Source organism: Poromitra crassiceps (genome assembly GCF_964638095.1).
Source record: "Poromitra crassiceps genome assembly, chromosome: 30".
NCBI classification, from domain to species: Eukaryota; Metazoa; Chordata; class Actinopteri; order Beryciformes; family Melamphaidae; genus Poromitra; species Poromitra crassiceps.
In genome coordinates, this window is record NC_139652.1 from 15,496,628 (window position 1) to 15,513,290 (window position 16,663).

The window sequence follows — 16,663 nt, forward strand, 5'->3', positions numbered from 1 at the left end:
CTGCATCCTCCATCTTTACAGAAACGCTCTGCAAGAGGAGAGCATCTTAAGAGCAGCAAATAAAAGCACAATGCATATGCACACAAATGTAGAGTACATGCAAGTTCATGAATGCAAAACACACACACACACACACACACACACACACACACACACAGGCTCAGAGTAAAACCCTATTTGCACGGGATCAGTATTATCTGGGGACCTCTGGTAATTTGCAATAGCTTTGCGTGTGCGCGCGCGCGCGCGCGCGCGTGTGTGTGTGTGTGTGTGTGTGTGTGTGTGTGTGTGTGTGTGTGTGTGTGTGTGTGTGTGTGTGTTAAGACTCACTGAGCTCAAACCAAGTCTTTCTCTTTTCAGCCCAGGTCTTGTTGAGGGTCTTTGTGTTTTCAGCCCAGGTCTTGTTGAGGGTCTTTGTGTTTTCAGCCCAGATCTTGTTGAGGGTCTTTGTGTTTTCAGCCCAGGTCTTGTTGAGGGTCTGCAGTTTGTTGAGGGATTCTTCCTCTAGTCTTCCATCAGTCTTTGTATCTGCACAGGAAATCCAAAACAGTGGTTAAATTGAGGTAGAGACAAATATACAAAATGGATGCTGAAGAGGGCAAATCTAATGTGTGATAGAGGAAGTGAATGGCTCACAGTGGACCACAACGCCTATAAGACCAGCCAGTAGGAGAAGACACATCAGCAGCAGACACACTACAGTCACCCTGTAGGGCTTCTTCACTGGCTGGATAACATCAGCTGTAAGAAGAACAAGACAGACCGGCCATGTTTTAGTAACACAAGCACCAGAGGGACTGTTACAGCTACTGAATATTGCTGTTTATTACAACATGACTGGCTATTTTCTGTTTTTTGTCATGTGTGTGTGTGTGTGTGTGTTTGTGTGTTTGTGTGTGTGCCTGTTTGGTTGTGCTACTCACCTTGCTGATCTGGTGTGTTCTCCTTATTTGATCTGGGGTCACGTCCTCCATAGTTGTCTAAACTATCATAGATGTCCACTACCCTCTCCTCCACCTCGTCGCTCCCTCCAGCTGTGACTAAGGCCCTCTCTTCCCTCTCTCGTAGAGGCTCCTCTCTTTCCAGAGGATCTTCGTTGTCGTAGATGTGAACGTGCTCAGACATCTCCATCTTCTGTCTCAATCATCAGCTACTGGGTGTGAGTGAGTGTGAAACCAGTAAACAATACAGATATACAAAGAGCTGTGTGTAAACAGGATGTGGTTTCAGAGAAGCATACATGTAGGCATTATCACATCTCTCAGAGTTTGAACCAGTATTTTGAGTACAGAAACTCCCCGCCAACACTAAGGACTTTGATGAGCCCCTAGTGAAAAAGTTCTATCAAGCCAAAGGGATACTAGGGGAACAGTTCTCTCTTGCCCAACTCTCAATTTCAACAATCACCAAATTGCTCAGTGTGGTCTGGACTCCAATAAAGCCACTGGCTTGGATGCCATCCCAGCCAGGTTCCTCTGAGATTCTGTAGAGGTCATTGCCCCTTATGTTACTCACATCATACATCTCTCAATCTCATAATCCAACATCCCACTAGAATCTAAAAAGGCAAGAGTTACGGCTTTATATAGAAAGGGCAGCATGAAGGAGCAAAGCACCTATAGGCCTGTTTCTATTTTAAGTGTCCTAAGTAAAATCTTAGAGAGAGCTGTCTAACAGATTTTTAATTATGTTAAACATTTGAATATTTTATATGATTTTCAATCAGGTTTTAGACAATTTATAAATGAAATCCATTCAGTTTTTTTGTGAGTGGCTTCACTTTTCTCCCTGCCCAGGGCCGTTTCTGACCCTTTTGTGTCTCTATCCAACATCTTACAGTGGAGCCCCCAAACCACTGTCATCATAATATCCCTGAATGAACATGAATGACGAGGCATAATTCATCATCAATAAACCTTCTAATTAATCAAATAAGGCACAATATTCAGGTCACAGGAGGAAATGTAGGACCCAAGTGCTTTAATTTGGCATCACGAGTGCAGCAAGTGTTTGAGGAAGCGTGGGACGGAACTTGAAATATTGATGTCACATGTTGACTAGTGGGTGTGGCGATTGAGTGCACCGCCCCCTTGCTCCCCTTTCTGCACGTCTAATTAGCACACAGGTGTGGGTAGTTTGCGTTCCCTCTGTCTTCTCCCATTTAAGCTGCAGCAGCCAGCACCCGTTCTACTATGAATCACCTCATTCAATGGAAAGGAATTGCTTCAAAATGTCCCCATTCGATGGGGTGGAGTTGTACAATCTCTACAACCCAGTTTCCCTGGGGTTGTAGAGATTACTTGCAAAACCCCATTTAATGGGTAGGATTCTCCATTGGCTCTTCTCTCAACCACCCTGCCCACCTCTGCAGGCATGGGGAGGGTCTGCTTGGACCCCTGTGTCCTTAGGTTTAGGCATGGGGGATGGGAGAGGTTAGGGTTAGGGGTGGGAGAGGTTAGGTTTAGGCATGGGGGGTGGGAGAGGTTAGGTTTAGGGTTAGGGGTGGGAGAGGTTAGGTTTAGGCATGGGGGTGGGAGAGGTTAGGTTTAGGGTTAGGGGTGGGAGAGGTTAGGGTTAGGCATGGGGGTGGGAGAGGTTGGGTTTAGGCATGGGGGTGGGAGAGGTTAGGGTTAGGGGGTGGGAGAGGTTAGAGTCTGGGTTAGGATTAGGCATGGGGCATGGGAGAGGCTTGGAGGGGTCTCGGGAGACAACCCCCGAGGGTCTCGAACCCTCCGTTCGGCCCCCAGACCCTCCGTTCGGCCCGCAGACCCCCCGAAGCGACCCCAGGACCTCCACAGGGTCCTGCGGCCCACCCAGGTCTCGGAGACCCCAGGTGTATCCATTGAATGGGGTTTTGCAAGTAATCTCTACAACCCAGAGAAACTGGGTTGTAGAGCTGTCCATTGAATGGGGTTTTGCAAGTAATCTCTGTAGAGATTGTACAACTCCACCCATAGAATGGGGACATTTTGAAGCAATTCCTTTCCATTGAATGAGGTGATTCATAGCCAGAGAGAGGGGAGAGCTGGAGCTGAGCTGACGACCCGAGCGAAACGGCGCAAACCAGAAACCTGTTGACGAAAGGAGCCTTGACCAGACTGTGGTTCCAGCAGAGAGAAAGCGGAACACTGTGCGTGAGGTCTCATGCATTGACAGCGCGAGCGCGCTACCTGCACTGCCACAACGGATAACGTCCATACGTCCCATAGAGCCCCCTTCGCCCAGGGGAGAAGCCAGCCGAGAACCAGCCCATACCGGGGGGAGAGAAGCCAGCCACCTTTTCCGGGGTCCCGTGTCGATGTGGTTGAGAGAGAGAGAGGATGCCTTGGATAAAAGCGGAGGGGTGGAGGTTCCACCCTTCCTCTTAACTCATTCACCGCCAGTTTAGGACTGCCAATATTTAGCACAGGCCAAAGATTTTCATAATTGTTGGTCATCTTTCAAGACCCACAGTAAATTATCTATTAGCACCAGAGTGATTTGCAATACCTCAAAATGAAGATGTACGTCTCTGGGTTCACCAGGAAAAAAAAAGTGAGCTTTTAGCATGTTCTGTACTCTACTTATAGCCATTTATATACACCCTGTTTTCAGCCAAAAAGTCTCTGTGAGAAAAGAAATTGCAGAAAATGGCATTTATGTACACAGCACACAATATCAGGCAGAACTCGCTCTCAATTCTTTTATTTTGAACTGTATTGACATCAGACATGTAAATATTATTCATTATGACACAAATGACAAAAAAATAATAATATGAAGTGCTCAGTGTGAGTGAGTGTACAGACAGACACACAGACAGACAGACAGACAGACAGACAGACAGACAGACAGACAGACAGACACACCGACAGACAGACAGACAGACACACACACACACACACACACACACACACACACACACACGATCCCCCTTTTAGATTTCTAACCCCACTTAGGATAAGCAATAACCACGCCCTGTGGCGCTGGGATTGGCCAGGAGCAACACTGGAGGGCACGCAGCCCTCTGTGTGAAAGCCATTTATGTGGCGAGGCTGTGTGGAGGAGGAGAACAGCTTCTCCTCCACACAGTTGTGACTCCGTCTCGTCTCTTTCGGGCTGGCACATAGGAACGGGGTCCAGGGACCAGGATCGATCATGTTGGTCACGGGTTTGACTACTGCGGTTTCGATGTCCGCTGCTGTGCAGCAAGTCGATCAGCTCTGCAGCGCGGCGAGGGGGCATTTCAATGGCGTTTCTCCTCTGCAACAAGGAAGCGCGTTTCCTTTCCACCTTCTTCCTAATTTCAAACAACAGCTGCGGTATGTGTTTGATAAGGTGCTGTCGGCTTGAGTTTGAGGTTAGGGACCCGAAACTATGTCACAGGCTGGGTAAGTGTTTCAACTATGCGCTGCACTCATAAAAACAAAAACACGTCAAACACGTCATTGGCGGGGAGGGCTATTTCTGATAACACGTCAAAGACGTCATTGGCGGTGAATGAGTTAAAGTACCTCTCTCTCACTGCTTTCAACATCCATTTTATTACAGCAATATCCACAAGTTACGTGTGCTAATCAGCGCCTTTATTGACTTTTTAATTCATTTTATCTACCAAGTTGGGGTTTTTATGTCATTTTTGACGTGGACTACTACATTAGTTTTAGACTGGGTCTTATTCCTGCGTGGATTGCAGTGGGTTTTAATTTGCCGTGCAATTATGGATTTAATTTACAGTGCAATTATAGCATTTTTCTATTGGATTTAGTGTTCCTGAGTTGAACTCCTAGTGTGCAGTAGAAATATTTTTGGTCAATCCCAGCCAATTCTTATCGGGTACCCATGTTTTAACCATCTTAACAAAAGACTGATTTTGCTGCTACTGTACTCTAGTCCGGGAGCCATGGGGTTGAACCTCGCTTCGTCGGATAAAGTTTTTTTCTCTGCTGATTCTTGTTGTTTGGGGGTACCTATTCAAAATACAGGAGGGTGCCCGGTGAGCACCCTTGAGCATTTTCAGATATTAACCCCTTAAGTGCCAAAATCCCAGAAAAATAAGGATTTATGAGATTTCACGCAAAATACTCAAATCAAATGCATCAAATTTGTTTTCTCCAATGTCTATTCATAAAGGAGGTCATGTACAATGTATTTCATTCCAAATTACATAATATTAACCCTTTTAGGCCGTGCCAGCAAAACGAACTTTTTATGACAATATGGGTCGCGCTGGATGAGAACATCGATTGAGCCTTTGCCATGCACTTCACACAGTTGCACTTATTGGAGTTAGAAGGGTTTTCATCTCCAAAACGTGTCTGGGAAAAGTCTTAAATTTTCCGGTAGAGTGGTTGGGCTCAGTGACCTGTTGCATTTGTCTTTTTTTGCATCCAAATTCCTCAGTGTTCAATGCTAGTGGCAGATTTACATTGAGATTTCCCCACAAGATTGCATGAAAGTGGGCCCTTCTTAACATTCTCAATGAATGCTTCATTCGATGGTGGTAGAGCAGCTAAGTTTGGAACAGGCTGAGATGAAGGCAGTGACTTGGTCAAGGACCTGCTGGAACAGTGCAACCACATTGTCAATGGCCGATAGTTCATACAGTTTTGAGGACTTTGATGACAGAGCCTTTTCCATAGTAAGACGCTACAGTTTTGCATCCCAATATGGCATGGGCTGGTAAAAGGTTCTTCACAACTTGTGAATGCTTGGCCAGTGTTGACTTCATTTCCACTATTGCCCTTTCCTTGTGGGGCGATTCCATGATGTGTGGTACATCCAGTCCTTCCTGATGGTAATGGTGAAGGAGTAGGATGAACACATCTGTGTCATCAGAAACCACTGAGATTTACTATGCTTCTCCAGCACACTGGACCTTTTGGACAATGTTGGTGTCAGCTTCTTCCTGCTGATTTTGTAGATCGTATCGGCTCCTTCTTTCTTCCAACCTGATCTCAATGGGGCATGGCTCCTCCCCTGTCACCTCCCCATGTCACATGGCTCCTCCCCTGTCACCACCAACTTGTAGATGGAAAAGTTTGGGTCAGTTCCTCACATAAGAGCTAAGAGATGGTGTTTCTAGCTGTCCCCTGTCTCTCTGACATCTCGTGTGATGGACTTGACACTGTAATCATGTCTCATAGGTATGAAGTCAGTCGTGTCATAACATTTTAGATTAAATCAGTTATGATGCCATCAGCTGGCCAGTGGATGGTCCAAAGAAGGGCTGATCCATCAATGACAGTGACATCTGCAACACTGGCATTCCTCCTGGAGATTTTGACTTGGAGTGACTTCTTCAGTGTAGACTTGGATTTACAAATTCACATTCCATCCTCGGTAAACATGGCAGTTGGGACTGGTGCCAGCTCATAGGCGAGGACATCCTTCATGTGAACTTCATGGTCAATAGACAACAGTGTGATTACGCTTGAATCGATGGCATTTAGGTCATAAATTGTGGAGATGCCAACTTGGATTGATTTGGTTGTTGTCATTGTCTTCACTTTGTTTGAGATGGTGAGACTTTGTTTGAGATGGTGTTGTAAGATCCCTCTGGCCAGGTCTTCTCAAAATCTTCTAACATTGCCTCCCAAGGGAGCTGGAAGTGGGGTGCTGAGGGTGCTGCAGCACCCCCTACCTAAAAGTACTTCCAGCGCCACTGGTGCTGCAGCACCCCCTACCTAAAAGTACTTCCAGCGCCACTGGCTTGCTGCCTTTTGGGGGGCATGCAGCCTGGTTAGTGCCACAGAAAGCCTCTAGCTATTTCTAGTCCAGCAGAGGAAACGTTCTGACCAACAGGCCGGCACTGGCAGGAGACAGATTACTTGAAGAAGCCTCCTGTGGCTCTGCCTTCGGGAACGGCAGCATTGGTTGAGGCTCAGCCTTTGGATTGTGCGGAGCCTTCTGGTGCTCCGCTCTCTGAGCTTGCGACACCCCCTTTGGCTCCTTCTTCCAAGTTTGGAGTGTCCGCTGAGACTCCACCTTCGGAGCCAGCAGAATTTGAAGTGTTGCGTCAGAGACACCGTCTTTGGTGGTCCCCACCGGACCGTGACATCTTTTGATGGTCTCATTGGACGCCAGGTGGCGCCCGTAGAGGGGAGGGTACTGTTAGGATGATGTCATCATTCCTACTATGATGTCATAGATCACTGATGATGTCACAGACGGTGATGTCATGATTCATAACTGTCTTAAATCATGCCTCTCGGATGGTCTCACTGATGATGTCATAACACAAGGTGATGTCATATTCGGGACCTATAAAGGTTTGCTCTGCAAGTCCTCTGCAGTTGTTCATAGACTAACCTCACGGCAACCTTCTGCACAGTTTCCATCTTCGAACCTTGCAGACTCAGCTATCAAGTGCTACAGCGTTCCTAGTTATCGAGACTTCAGTTTACCAAGTGTGTCTTGGACATTAAGTATCCGCACGTAAATCCACCAGTCTCACAGCATGCCTAACAGTTGCGGTGACCAATCAAATTAGTTCGGGGCGTGGTTTCATCTAAACTTGCTGCCCTCAAGGCCATAATAACGGTCCCTAATCCCAGACACGCCCACTTTCCATTGGTCAAATCAAACTCCTCCACATGCTATGTCCCACCTCTCTACCCTGTTTCAGTTGGAACACGTCACAATAAAAAATCACAGACCCTGAGAATCCAATTTCAATTTCAAAAATTCAGTTTTTTTACACCCCGGACCTTATTTCCAGCTTAAAATATGATGTTTTACTCACCCAGAGAACTTTGGTTTCATTCTGATCACCATAGAAGATATTCAGGTCCGAGTAGAGTCCGAACTGGCCAAAACGGGCGAAAATGGGGCGTACGTAGTACACACTGCAAATAACGTATTTTCTGCAACATAGCGGTTCATATCCTCATAATATCTTGTCCATATGAACGTGAATCCGTCTAGTCTCCTCCGGGCTGCCTCGGGCAGCTTCGGTTTCCTCATCCGGGGTCTGTGAACCCAACAGAGGCATTCCTCCTCTGTTCTCGGCTGTGCAGCGCTTGTTTGTCCCTGGCCTGTTGTTCCTCTCTCTCCTCGTCCGCTCTTCAATTTCGATTAGCTCTTCATCCGTTGTTGTAAACAAGTCGATAGTCACGGGAAAATGGCCCTGGTGCGCGGTGAATCCTGGTAGACAATAGCCAGGTAGACAAAGGAGTCAGCAGGAAACTCAGGAGACTTCAGCAGGACTTGGGGCGAGTGTTGGATTCACAGACCCCAGGTGAGGAAACCGAGGGTGCCCGAAGCTGCCCGACGCAGTCCGGAGGAGACTAGACCCATTCATGTTCATTTATGGATGAGATGATATGAGGATATAAACCGCTACATTGCAGAAAATACGTTATTTACAATGTGTACTACGTATGCCCCGTTCGCCCGTTTTGGCCAGTTCCAGGACTCTACTCGGACCTGAATATCTTCTATGGCGATCAGAATGAAACCAAAGTTATCTGGGTGATTAAAACATCATATTTTAAGCTGGAAATAAGGTCCGGGGTGTAAAAAAAACTGAATTTTCCTTTAAGAAGCACCTGAGAATGTTGATTTTATGTTGAATAAGCATAATAATTTTGTTATCGAGATTGCTGACTTTTTTTTTACAAAAAAATAATAATGACATGACAGAGATGGCCTTGCCTTTTGAGGGCATATATCACAAATGGCACCACTTTAGAATGTGTGTTCTTATTTGAACACAGGTGTATTTCTGGGGTGGCAATTTGAGTCCTTTGCCAGGGCCCGTTCTCAGTTCTTACTGCGCCAACTTTGACGACGTGGTATTTTAAGAGCACAGCACAGCCCACTGCTATGAAGAAATATAGATAAGTACAGATAAACTCCATGACAATGTTTCGCCCGTTTGATAGACTTGATAAAAACATCTTGTCATGATGACAGCGTTGTTCCATGAGATGACAAGAGGAAGGATGGAAGGTGCGCTTACTGATAAGAGAAAATACAATTGCTTCATATTGACGTTCTGATAGGGTGTGTGTGTGTGTGTGTGTGTGTGTGCGTGTGTGCGTGTGCGCGCACGCAAGTGTACGTACGCGCAAAGCATTCATTGTGCAAGTGTGTGTTGGGAAATTTGACTTGTATTGAGATTGTTACCGTTTTTTTTTTGTTTTGCAACAGTTCCATAGTGCTACATTGCATTGTCCAGCAATGTTGGGGTAACTCATTACAAAAGTAACATATTACATGTAATATATTACATTTAGCAGTAACTCAGTAATATAACTTATTACCAATGGAATTTCAGTAATATTATACCAGTTACTTTGTCAAGTAACAAGTTACAAGACAGCTTGCTGCAAGGGAGCTGGAAGTGGGGTGCTGAGGGTGCTGCAGCACCCCCTACCTAAAAGTACTTCCAGCGCCACTGGTGCTGCAGCACCCCCTACCTAAAAGTACTTCCAGCGCCACTGTTGCCTCCCCAATCTTTATGGCACTGTCTACATTGATAGTTGGTAGGGTGATCTTGATGTTCATGATGCTTTCCCCTGGATGTTCATTGGGATCCAATGGATGGAGGCAGGTTTCCAGTTTCTGACAAAGTCTTTGGCATGTCCTTAACCCATGGCTTTAGCCTCCTCCTTGTGATAGAGATGAACCTATCTGTCCTATCCTCTTCCATCTCCTTCATGTCTGACTCAATCTTGCAGCATATATGGTGGCTCAGGGCCCAGATCTTCAGTGCCTCTGGCTTCACGGTAATCCAATTATCCCTCCATCACTGTGGCCGTACCTCATGAAAGTGGACTCTGTGAACTGGTTGCTCCACAGGCCATTCCATATTCCAGTAATGTGTCGCATCACATGCTGCCCCTGGAGAAAATTGCTTTGTGGAGGAAGCTTCTCCATGGAATGAAGATAGTAGAGGCCATACCTGACATGGTTGACATGGCCAGCTGCAAAGTAGTAGGTAAGCATCTTCTGGAATATGGTCAGATGGAGAAGCCAGTCACCCTCACGTTCAGCCCAGATGTATGACATCATCAGCATCATTGGTTTCACCAAGACCTAAACCCAAAGTCTGGCTGTTCTGGTCTGACTCGCAATCTGATCCAAGGCTCTCATCAGGTCATCTGCTTTCTGGAAATTTCTTACCGGAACTCCAGAGAGCCGACTATCAGCCATCAGTGAACATATAGCCCCAACAAAACTCTGGTTTAATGATAACCATGATAAAATTCCTTACGATAACCGTACCGTTTAACATTTTCATTATCATTAAAACCGTGGTACCGTGATACCGTGATTACAGTGCTTTGAAAAACATGGTAAATACTGTCCATCATCAACCAAAGTTGGCAACCGTCTCCCAGGTGCAAACATGCAGCCTTGGAGAAATGATTTCAGTGAGTGTATCAATCCTTTTTGGATCGGAGTTTTCAATATAAAATGTTGTAAAAGGATTTCAGTGAGTCTCTCAGTACTTTTTGAACATTTTCAGCATTTCTTTGCGAATACAGTGATAATACAATAATCGTGATAATTTTGGTCACGGTAATCGTGATGTGAAATTTTCATACCGTTACATCTCTACCCCCAAGACGTTATATAGACGTCCTATAAGTGATGTGTGTCTGTTTGAGGCGAGATGTGAGGCGAGATGTCTGTGAGGTGAGATGCAGTGTCCCAGCCATTTTGACTGGGGTGGCCCAAGTGCACAGACTCAAGCAAGGGTAGCACTGATTGTGGCATTTAGGAAGGATGTAATAAGTACAAAAAAAGTACAAGGAATTGAGAGTAGAGACAGAAAGTGTTATAGCTCAAAGCCGGTGAAACATGCACACACGCGCGCAGTCACGGGAGAAGGGTCTGACTTGTGCAAACATGCACCGCTTCAACACCCGGGAGTGATTTATCAGACTAAAAGTCCTCTGCTTATTTCATGTTTTTATTGGGGGTTGGGGGGCACATGGTGGGTTAATCAAATGGGCTACATTATACATGACACCCTTGCTCCTTTATGAATAAACATTGGAGAAAGCAAATTTGATGCATTTGATGAGTATTTTGCATGAAATCTCATAAATCCCGATTTTTATGGGATTTTGGCACTTAAGGGGTTAATATCTAAAAATGCTCAAGGGTGCTCACCGGGCACCCTCCTGTATTTTGAATAGGTACCCCCAAACTACAAGAATCAGCAGAGAAAAAAACTTTATCAGACGAAACAAGGTTCATCAAAAAAACAGCCTTTGGCTCCCGGACTACTCCGAGATATTCTCGTACAGCAGTCATCGTCACACAGCGTTCGAATCCTCAATAGGTGGAAAACGCTGTTAAAAAAGCTCTCTGTAGCGTCCCCGGTTGAATGATGGTCTGACTCTCCAACTGATGGTTACTAAAGTGTTTATTTTAAACTTGAAGTTGAACCTTGTCCGTGAACCGTAACATACACAGTGTAACACACCGTAAGAGCTACGGAAAGAAAATAAAATACAAACATTACCATCTTTTAGCATTAATTGAAATAAATCACTATTTATATTCCAATCATGAAATATCACATTTTAACCTTTTAATCCCCTTTTAGCTTATGACAATCTCTGATGGAGTGCTACTGGTAAGTATATTAACTTAAGGTAAGTACATTTGAGTTCTATGAAATGAAATATTTATACCGTATTTATAAGTTGCAAGTGCATATTTAACCTTGGGCAATAATATTACAGACACTGTAAAACCCACAAATACTGAATCTCTTGATAGTATAACTTGCAAACTCCACCAATTCCCCCGACCACATTGCCTTGTATACCGTGAAGCTAATGTAGCAGTCATGCTAGCCTAAGCACATTAGCAATAAAACCCAACAGAATAGAACGGCTTCAAAACATGGCTGCAGATGAAACACTACATGAAATGAAAACATGACAAACCTTGTGCCCTTATCAGCCAGGTGCTAAACCAAAATAGCTTATAATTTTCACGTTATTCCTTCTTTCCTTTCAGCATGCGGACACACTTGACGTTGTGACTTCTTCTACTGTCTTTTACCAGCTTATGAGAATACATATAAAATGAATAAACATGAAAAACAACAAATGTGAAATGCTGGACCATACTAAAGGTCATTTACACTCTCCTACCCGTATCCCACCTCCGATTGCAGATCCAAAGATATGATAGTCCGCCTAGTGAAGCCAGTAATTTAGCCGGGGCGGTTAAATGATACTGCTCCGTGAAACAACCGTTTAGAAGCAGTCTTTGCACAGCCTGTGCCGTATTGAGGACAGGAGAAGCTTCCTAGTGCCGACAGGAACCTTGGGAGTTTACGTATTTCATGACATGTTTTGCTTCCCAGGTGCGCTGGATTTGCGTTGATCACTGACAGCCGCATGTGTTGTTTGCTCGCCGCGTGCAAGCGGTGCACCATGATAGTGAGATCAATCAATCAATCAATCAATCAATCAATCAATCTTTATTAGCAGACACAAGGTCCAATATAAACACACAGTAGAAAACAGCAACACAACATCAAAAAAATTACACAATTAACATCAGCACATCAAAAAATACTACAATAAGAGCCTGTACCAATGAGCCCAAATGCTGGACTGATACTTAATTGCACTAAGACAGGGCTGAGTCAGAAGCAAGATTATGATATTCTGAGAAACATTCAGACGACAAATGAACTTATAGGTCAGGTTTCTCAGTAGGGCATGAAAGGTATTGACCCCTACACCACAAAACATTTCACACATCAAACACACCCTGCTGTAAATTCAGTGCAGGCTGTGCAAAGACTGCTTCTAAACGGTTGTTTCACGCAAGCAGTATCATTTTAACAGCGCCGGCTAAATTACTGGCTTCACTAGGCGGAGTATCATATCTTCGGATCTGCAATCGGAGGTCAGATACGGGTAGGAGAGCTTTTTTTACACCGTTTTCCACCTATTGAGGATTCGAACGCTGTGTGACGATGACTGCTGTACGAGAATATATCGGAGTACGGTAGCAGCATCACGTTATGGGGCTAGGCGTTGATCAGCAGCTGCCCGGCAGACTCAACTGCCTGCCCTCAGGATCAGAGGGACAAGGACTGTTTGTTTCCATGCCCTGAACATTGTGTTTTCCATTGTTTGATGTAGTGTTTAATGAATGCTCAGTAGTGTTTTTAGTTGGACTGGCTTGGAGTTAGTCTGATCTGACAACAGTGTTTGGTTTTGACACAGATGAAAGTGTTTTGACAGAAGAGCCCAGCGCAAGGTCCCTATTCAGACTTATTTTACATTATTTGCTGCTCTGTTCTTCATATAGCCTGCTACTAAACTGCAAAATAAGTCTTTTTATTATCTATATCAAAATAAAGCCTTGTTTCCTTGCTCTATTCAGTATCATGCGTCTCTGTGCAGATACTATGTAACAGTTTCCTCTCACTTCTCTACATGCAAGATTTTTTTCTTTCTTTCACCTCTTTTGGCCTGTGTGCTGGAGGCTGAGCCAATCACCCAGCTGACAGGAAGCTGTTTTAACAGGAAACACTCATTGTCGCAGTGGTGTGAAGTTAAGATATTTTATAAAGTTCTAATTGATGTGATCTCCTCTTCATTTGAAAGCTATGCATGCATTCATAAATAAATCAGAGATTGTCAATTCACAATCTTTTTAGAGGCCCCATATCATTTGCACCAATCAAGTGAGACTGATCTGCTCAGAATATGCCATTTTTGCACACTGCACTAAAACTGACACGCATTTCCTGGACTTGATCAAATGAAGACTGGTTCACTAGCAAGGACCACAACACAACAATATATCGTTTCAAGGTTGAATGAAAAGTCAGATGTATGTGTGTACTGTATGTGTGTATTCTGCTCATTTGTTTTAGTAAAAGACTGAGCTGTGAGCAAACTGAATCAAGGCAATCTCATGTGTTTCTAAAACATTTTATTTCTCAATCCAGACAGAATAAGTTGGCAAAATACATTTGATTTATATAGCACTTCTGTTCTTGTTCACTCATAAAAGCAACGTTTGCAATGTGCTTTATCATACGGCATAAAATAAAGAAATGTAACTATACAAAAATAAAAAAATCGCAAAACACATGGCAAAGGTGGTTAAAAATAAAAACACCACAAGAAAATGACAAACCTGCAAAACGACAGTAGGTCAATGAAGGTGTAGTTTGACGTGATTTGAAAGATAATACTGAAGTAGCTTATCTAAGTGCCTCAGGCAGGATGTAGCACAATCTAATCTTACTAACAAAAATCACTTAAGTCTTGAGTTGAGACTGTGGAAAAGAGGAGCTGGTAAATCTACACTTCTACTGGATGCTTAACAAATACTGATGCTGGTCACAACAGACATTCTTGTTCTGAAGCTCTGACAAAAAATGGATGACAAATTGTAAAAGACATGACAATGACAATCTTGGTGTTGGTGTAAAGTCACAATATGTTTTCATTTGAGATGACACAATGTTTGTTTGTTGTTGTTGTTTTTTACCTTTATTTATACAGGGGGAGTCTCACTGAGAGCAATGCTCTCTTTTTCAGGAGCGCCCTGTTCACATTCACACACGCATTCATACCTGGAAGCTGACCAGTACAACCACAGTCTGATCTGCTGGCCACTGATCAGCTCCACTGGAGCAGTTGGGGTTAAGGGCCTTGCTCAAGGGCACCTCAGTGGTGGTAATGAGGGAGGGGCAAGCGCTGCCTTTTCACTTTCCCCACCCAGATTTATCCTGCCGGTCCCGGGGATTGAACCTACGACCTTCCGGTCACAAGCTCGCTTCTCTAACCATTGGGCCACCACTGCCCACTGTTAAGCTCTGAATTATACTCGACCAAGCTCATTGGGGGTGGGGCCCCGCGAGTCTCCGTGCAGACCCCGCGCTGGGGTTGATGCCATTATACTCAGAAAGTGATCAGCATGTATTGTACAATGGTAATATAGTGAGAACAGTCCGTGGAAAAGTCGCAATGAAACGCTATTATGTGCAGTACTGAGTGCGCTTTCACTCTCAAACGACCCCACATCAGCACATAAAGGAATCACCAAACTTGTTTTTACTGAATAGACGTTTTACTTCTCAGCCCTGATTGCCTACTCTGTGATGCTTTTAATCTCTCTCAATAATGCTCTCAACACAACACATTTACTTGGTGAAATGACTAAAAATGAACAGTTGCAAATCAAAGTTTATAGCCTACCACATGGGTCAAGAAATGTGGTGAAAACACAGCTCAGTGTTCAGGGCTCAGTGGCTTGAAAGCGGACATGTTTGGAGAGAAGCCGTGCGCTGCTCGCGCTGTTAGAAAAAAAATCATGCACAAGGCGAGCGCCCGACGGAGCTAGCGAATAACCACGCCCAACAAATTTATGTCATTTGACGCGCCCGGCCCTCGCTCTATGGAGGACCAGGAGAGCCTTACGCTAATGAATAGAGTGTCCCCTTAATAATTATCCAATCGTACAATTAAAAAGAATAATTTCAAAAAGAATTCACAAATGACGTATTAATACATCATTAAAAAGTCGTATTTGGAAAAGGAACTTCAAAAACATCCATTAAACAGTGTATTTCAAAATGGAATTACGAATACATAATTGAAAACATCATTTAATACATCGTTTCCTTATTCCTATTCGAAATAACCAGTTGGAATTGTATTTGAAGTCACTATATTAAATCCCCGATTCGAAATAACGATTGGAAATGCCATTTACCCATTGCATGACACTTTTGGCCTTAGCCTAGAAAAACTGTGTAAAACAATGCAAATTAGACATGTACTTTAATTTTAAATTTGACATACCTTGTAGGCCCTGGAGAGTCTTAAGCTAATAAATAGAGTGTTCCTTTAATAATTATCTAATCGTACAATTAAAAAGAGTAATTTCAAAAAGAATTCACAAATGATGTATTAATACATCATTAAAAAGTCGTATTTGGAAAATGAACTTCAAAAACATCCATTAAACAGTGTATTTCAAAATGGAATTACGAATACATCATTTAAAACATCATTTAAACAGTGTATTTCAAAATGGAATTACGAATACATCATTTAAAACATCATTTAATACATAATTTCCTTATTCCTATTCGAAATAACCATTTGGAATTGTATTTGAAGTCACTATTTCAAAACCAATTCAAAAAACCGATTGGAAAACCATTTCGTTTTAACATGACACTTTTTTGCTCTTTGTCCCCAGCCAAACAGTGTCAATCATGAATCCATGGTCCTAATGCAAATGAGCCATGTAACAGGCTCTCTGATTGGCTAGAGAGCTTTGAGCTTTCTCTGGGTGTGAACACAAAGAGGCAGTCCACTGAGCCAGGCTCTTTCGCGCCTCAAAGCTCTCTAGCCAATCAGAGAGCCTGTTACATGGCTCATTTGCATTAGGGGGCTCAATTCACAATTGACACTGTTTGGCTGGTGACAAAGAGCAAAAAAGTGTCATGTTAAAATGAAATGGTTTTCCAAACGGTTTTTTGAATTGGTTTTGAAATAGTGACTTCAAATACAATTCCAAATGGTTATTTCGAATAGGAATAAGGAAATGATGTATTAAATGATGTTTTAAATGATGTATTCGTAATTCCATTTTGAAATACACTGTTTAAATGATGTTTTAAATGATGTATTCGTAATTCCATTTTGAAATACACTGTTTAATGGATGTTTTTGAA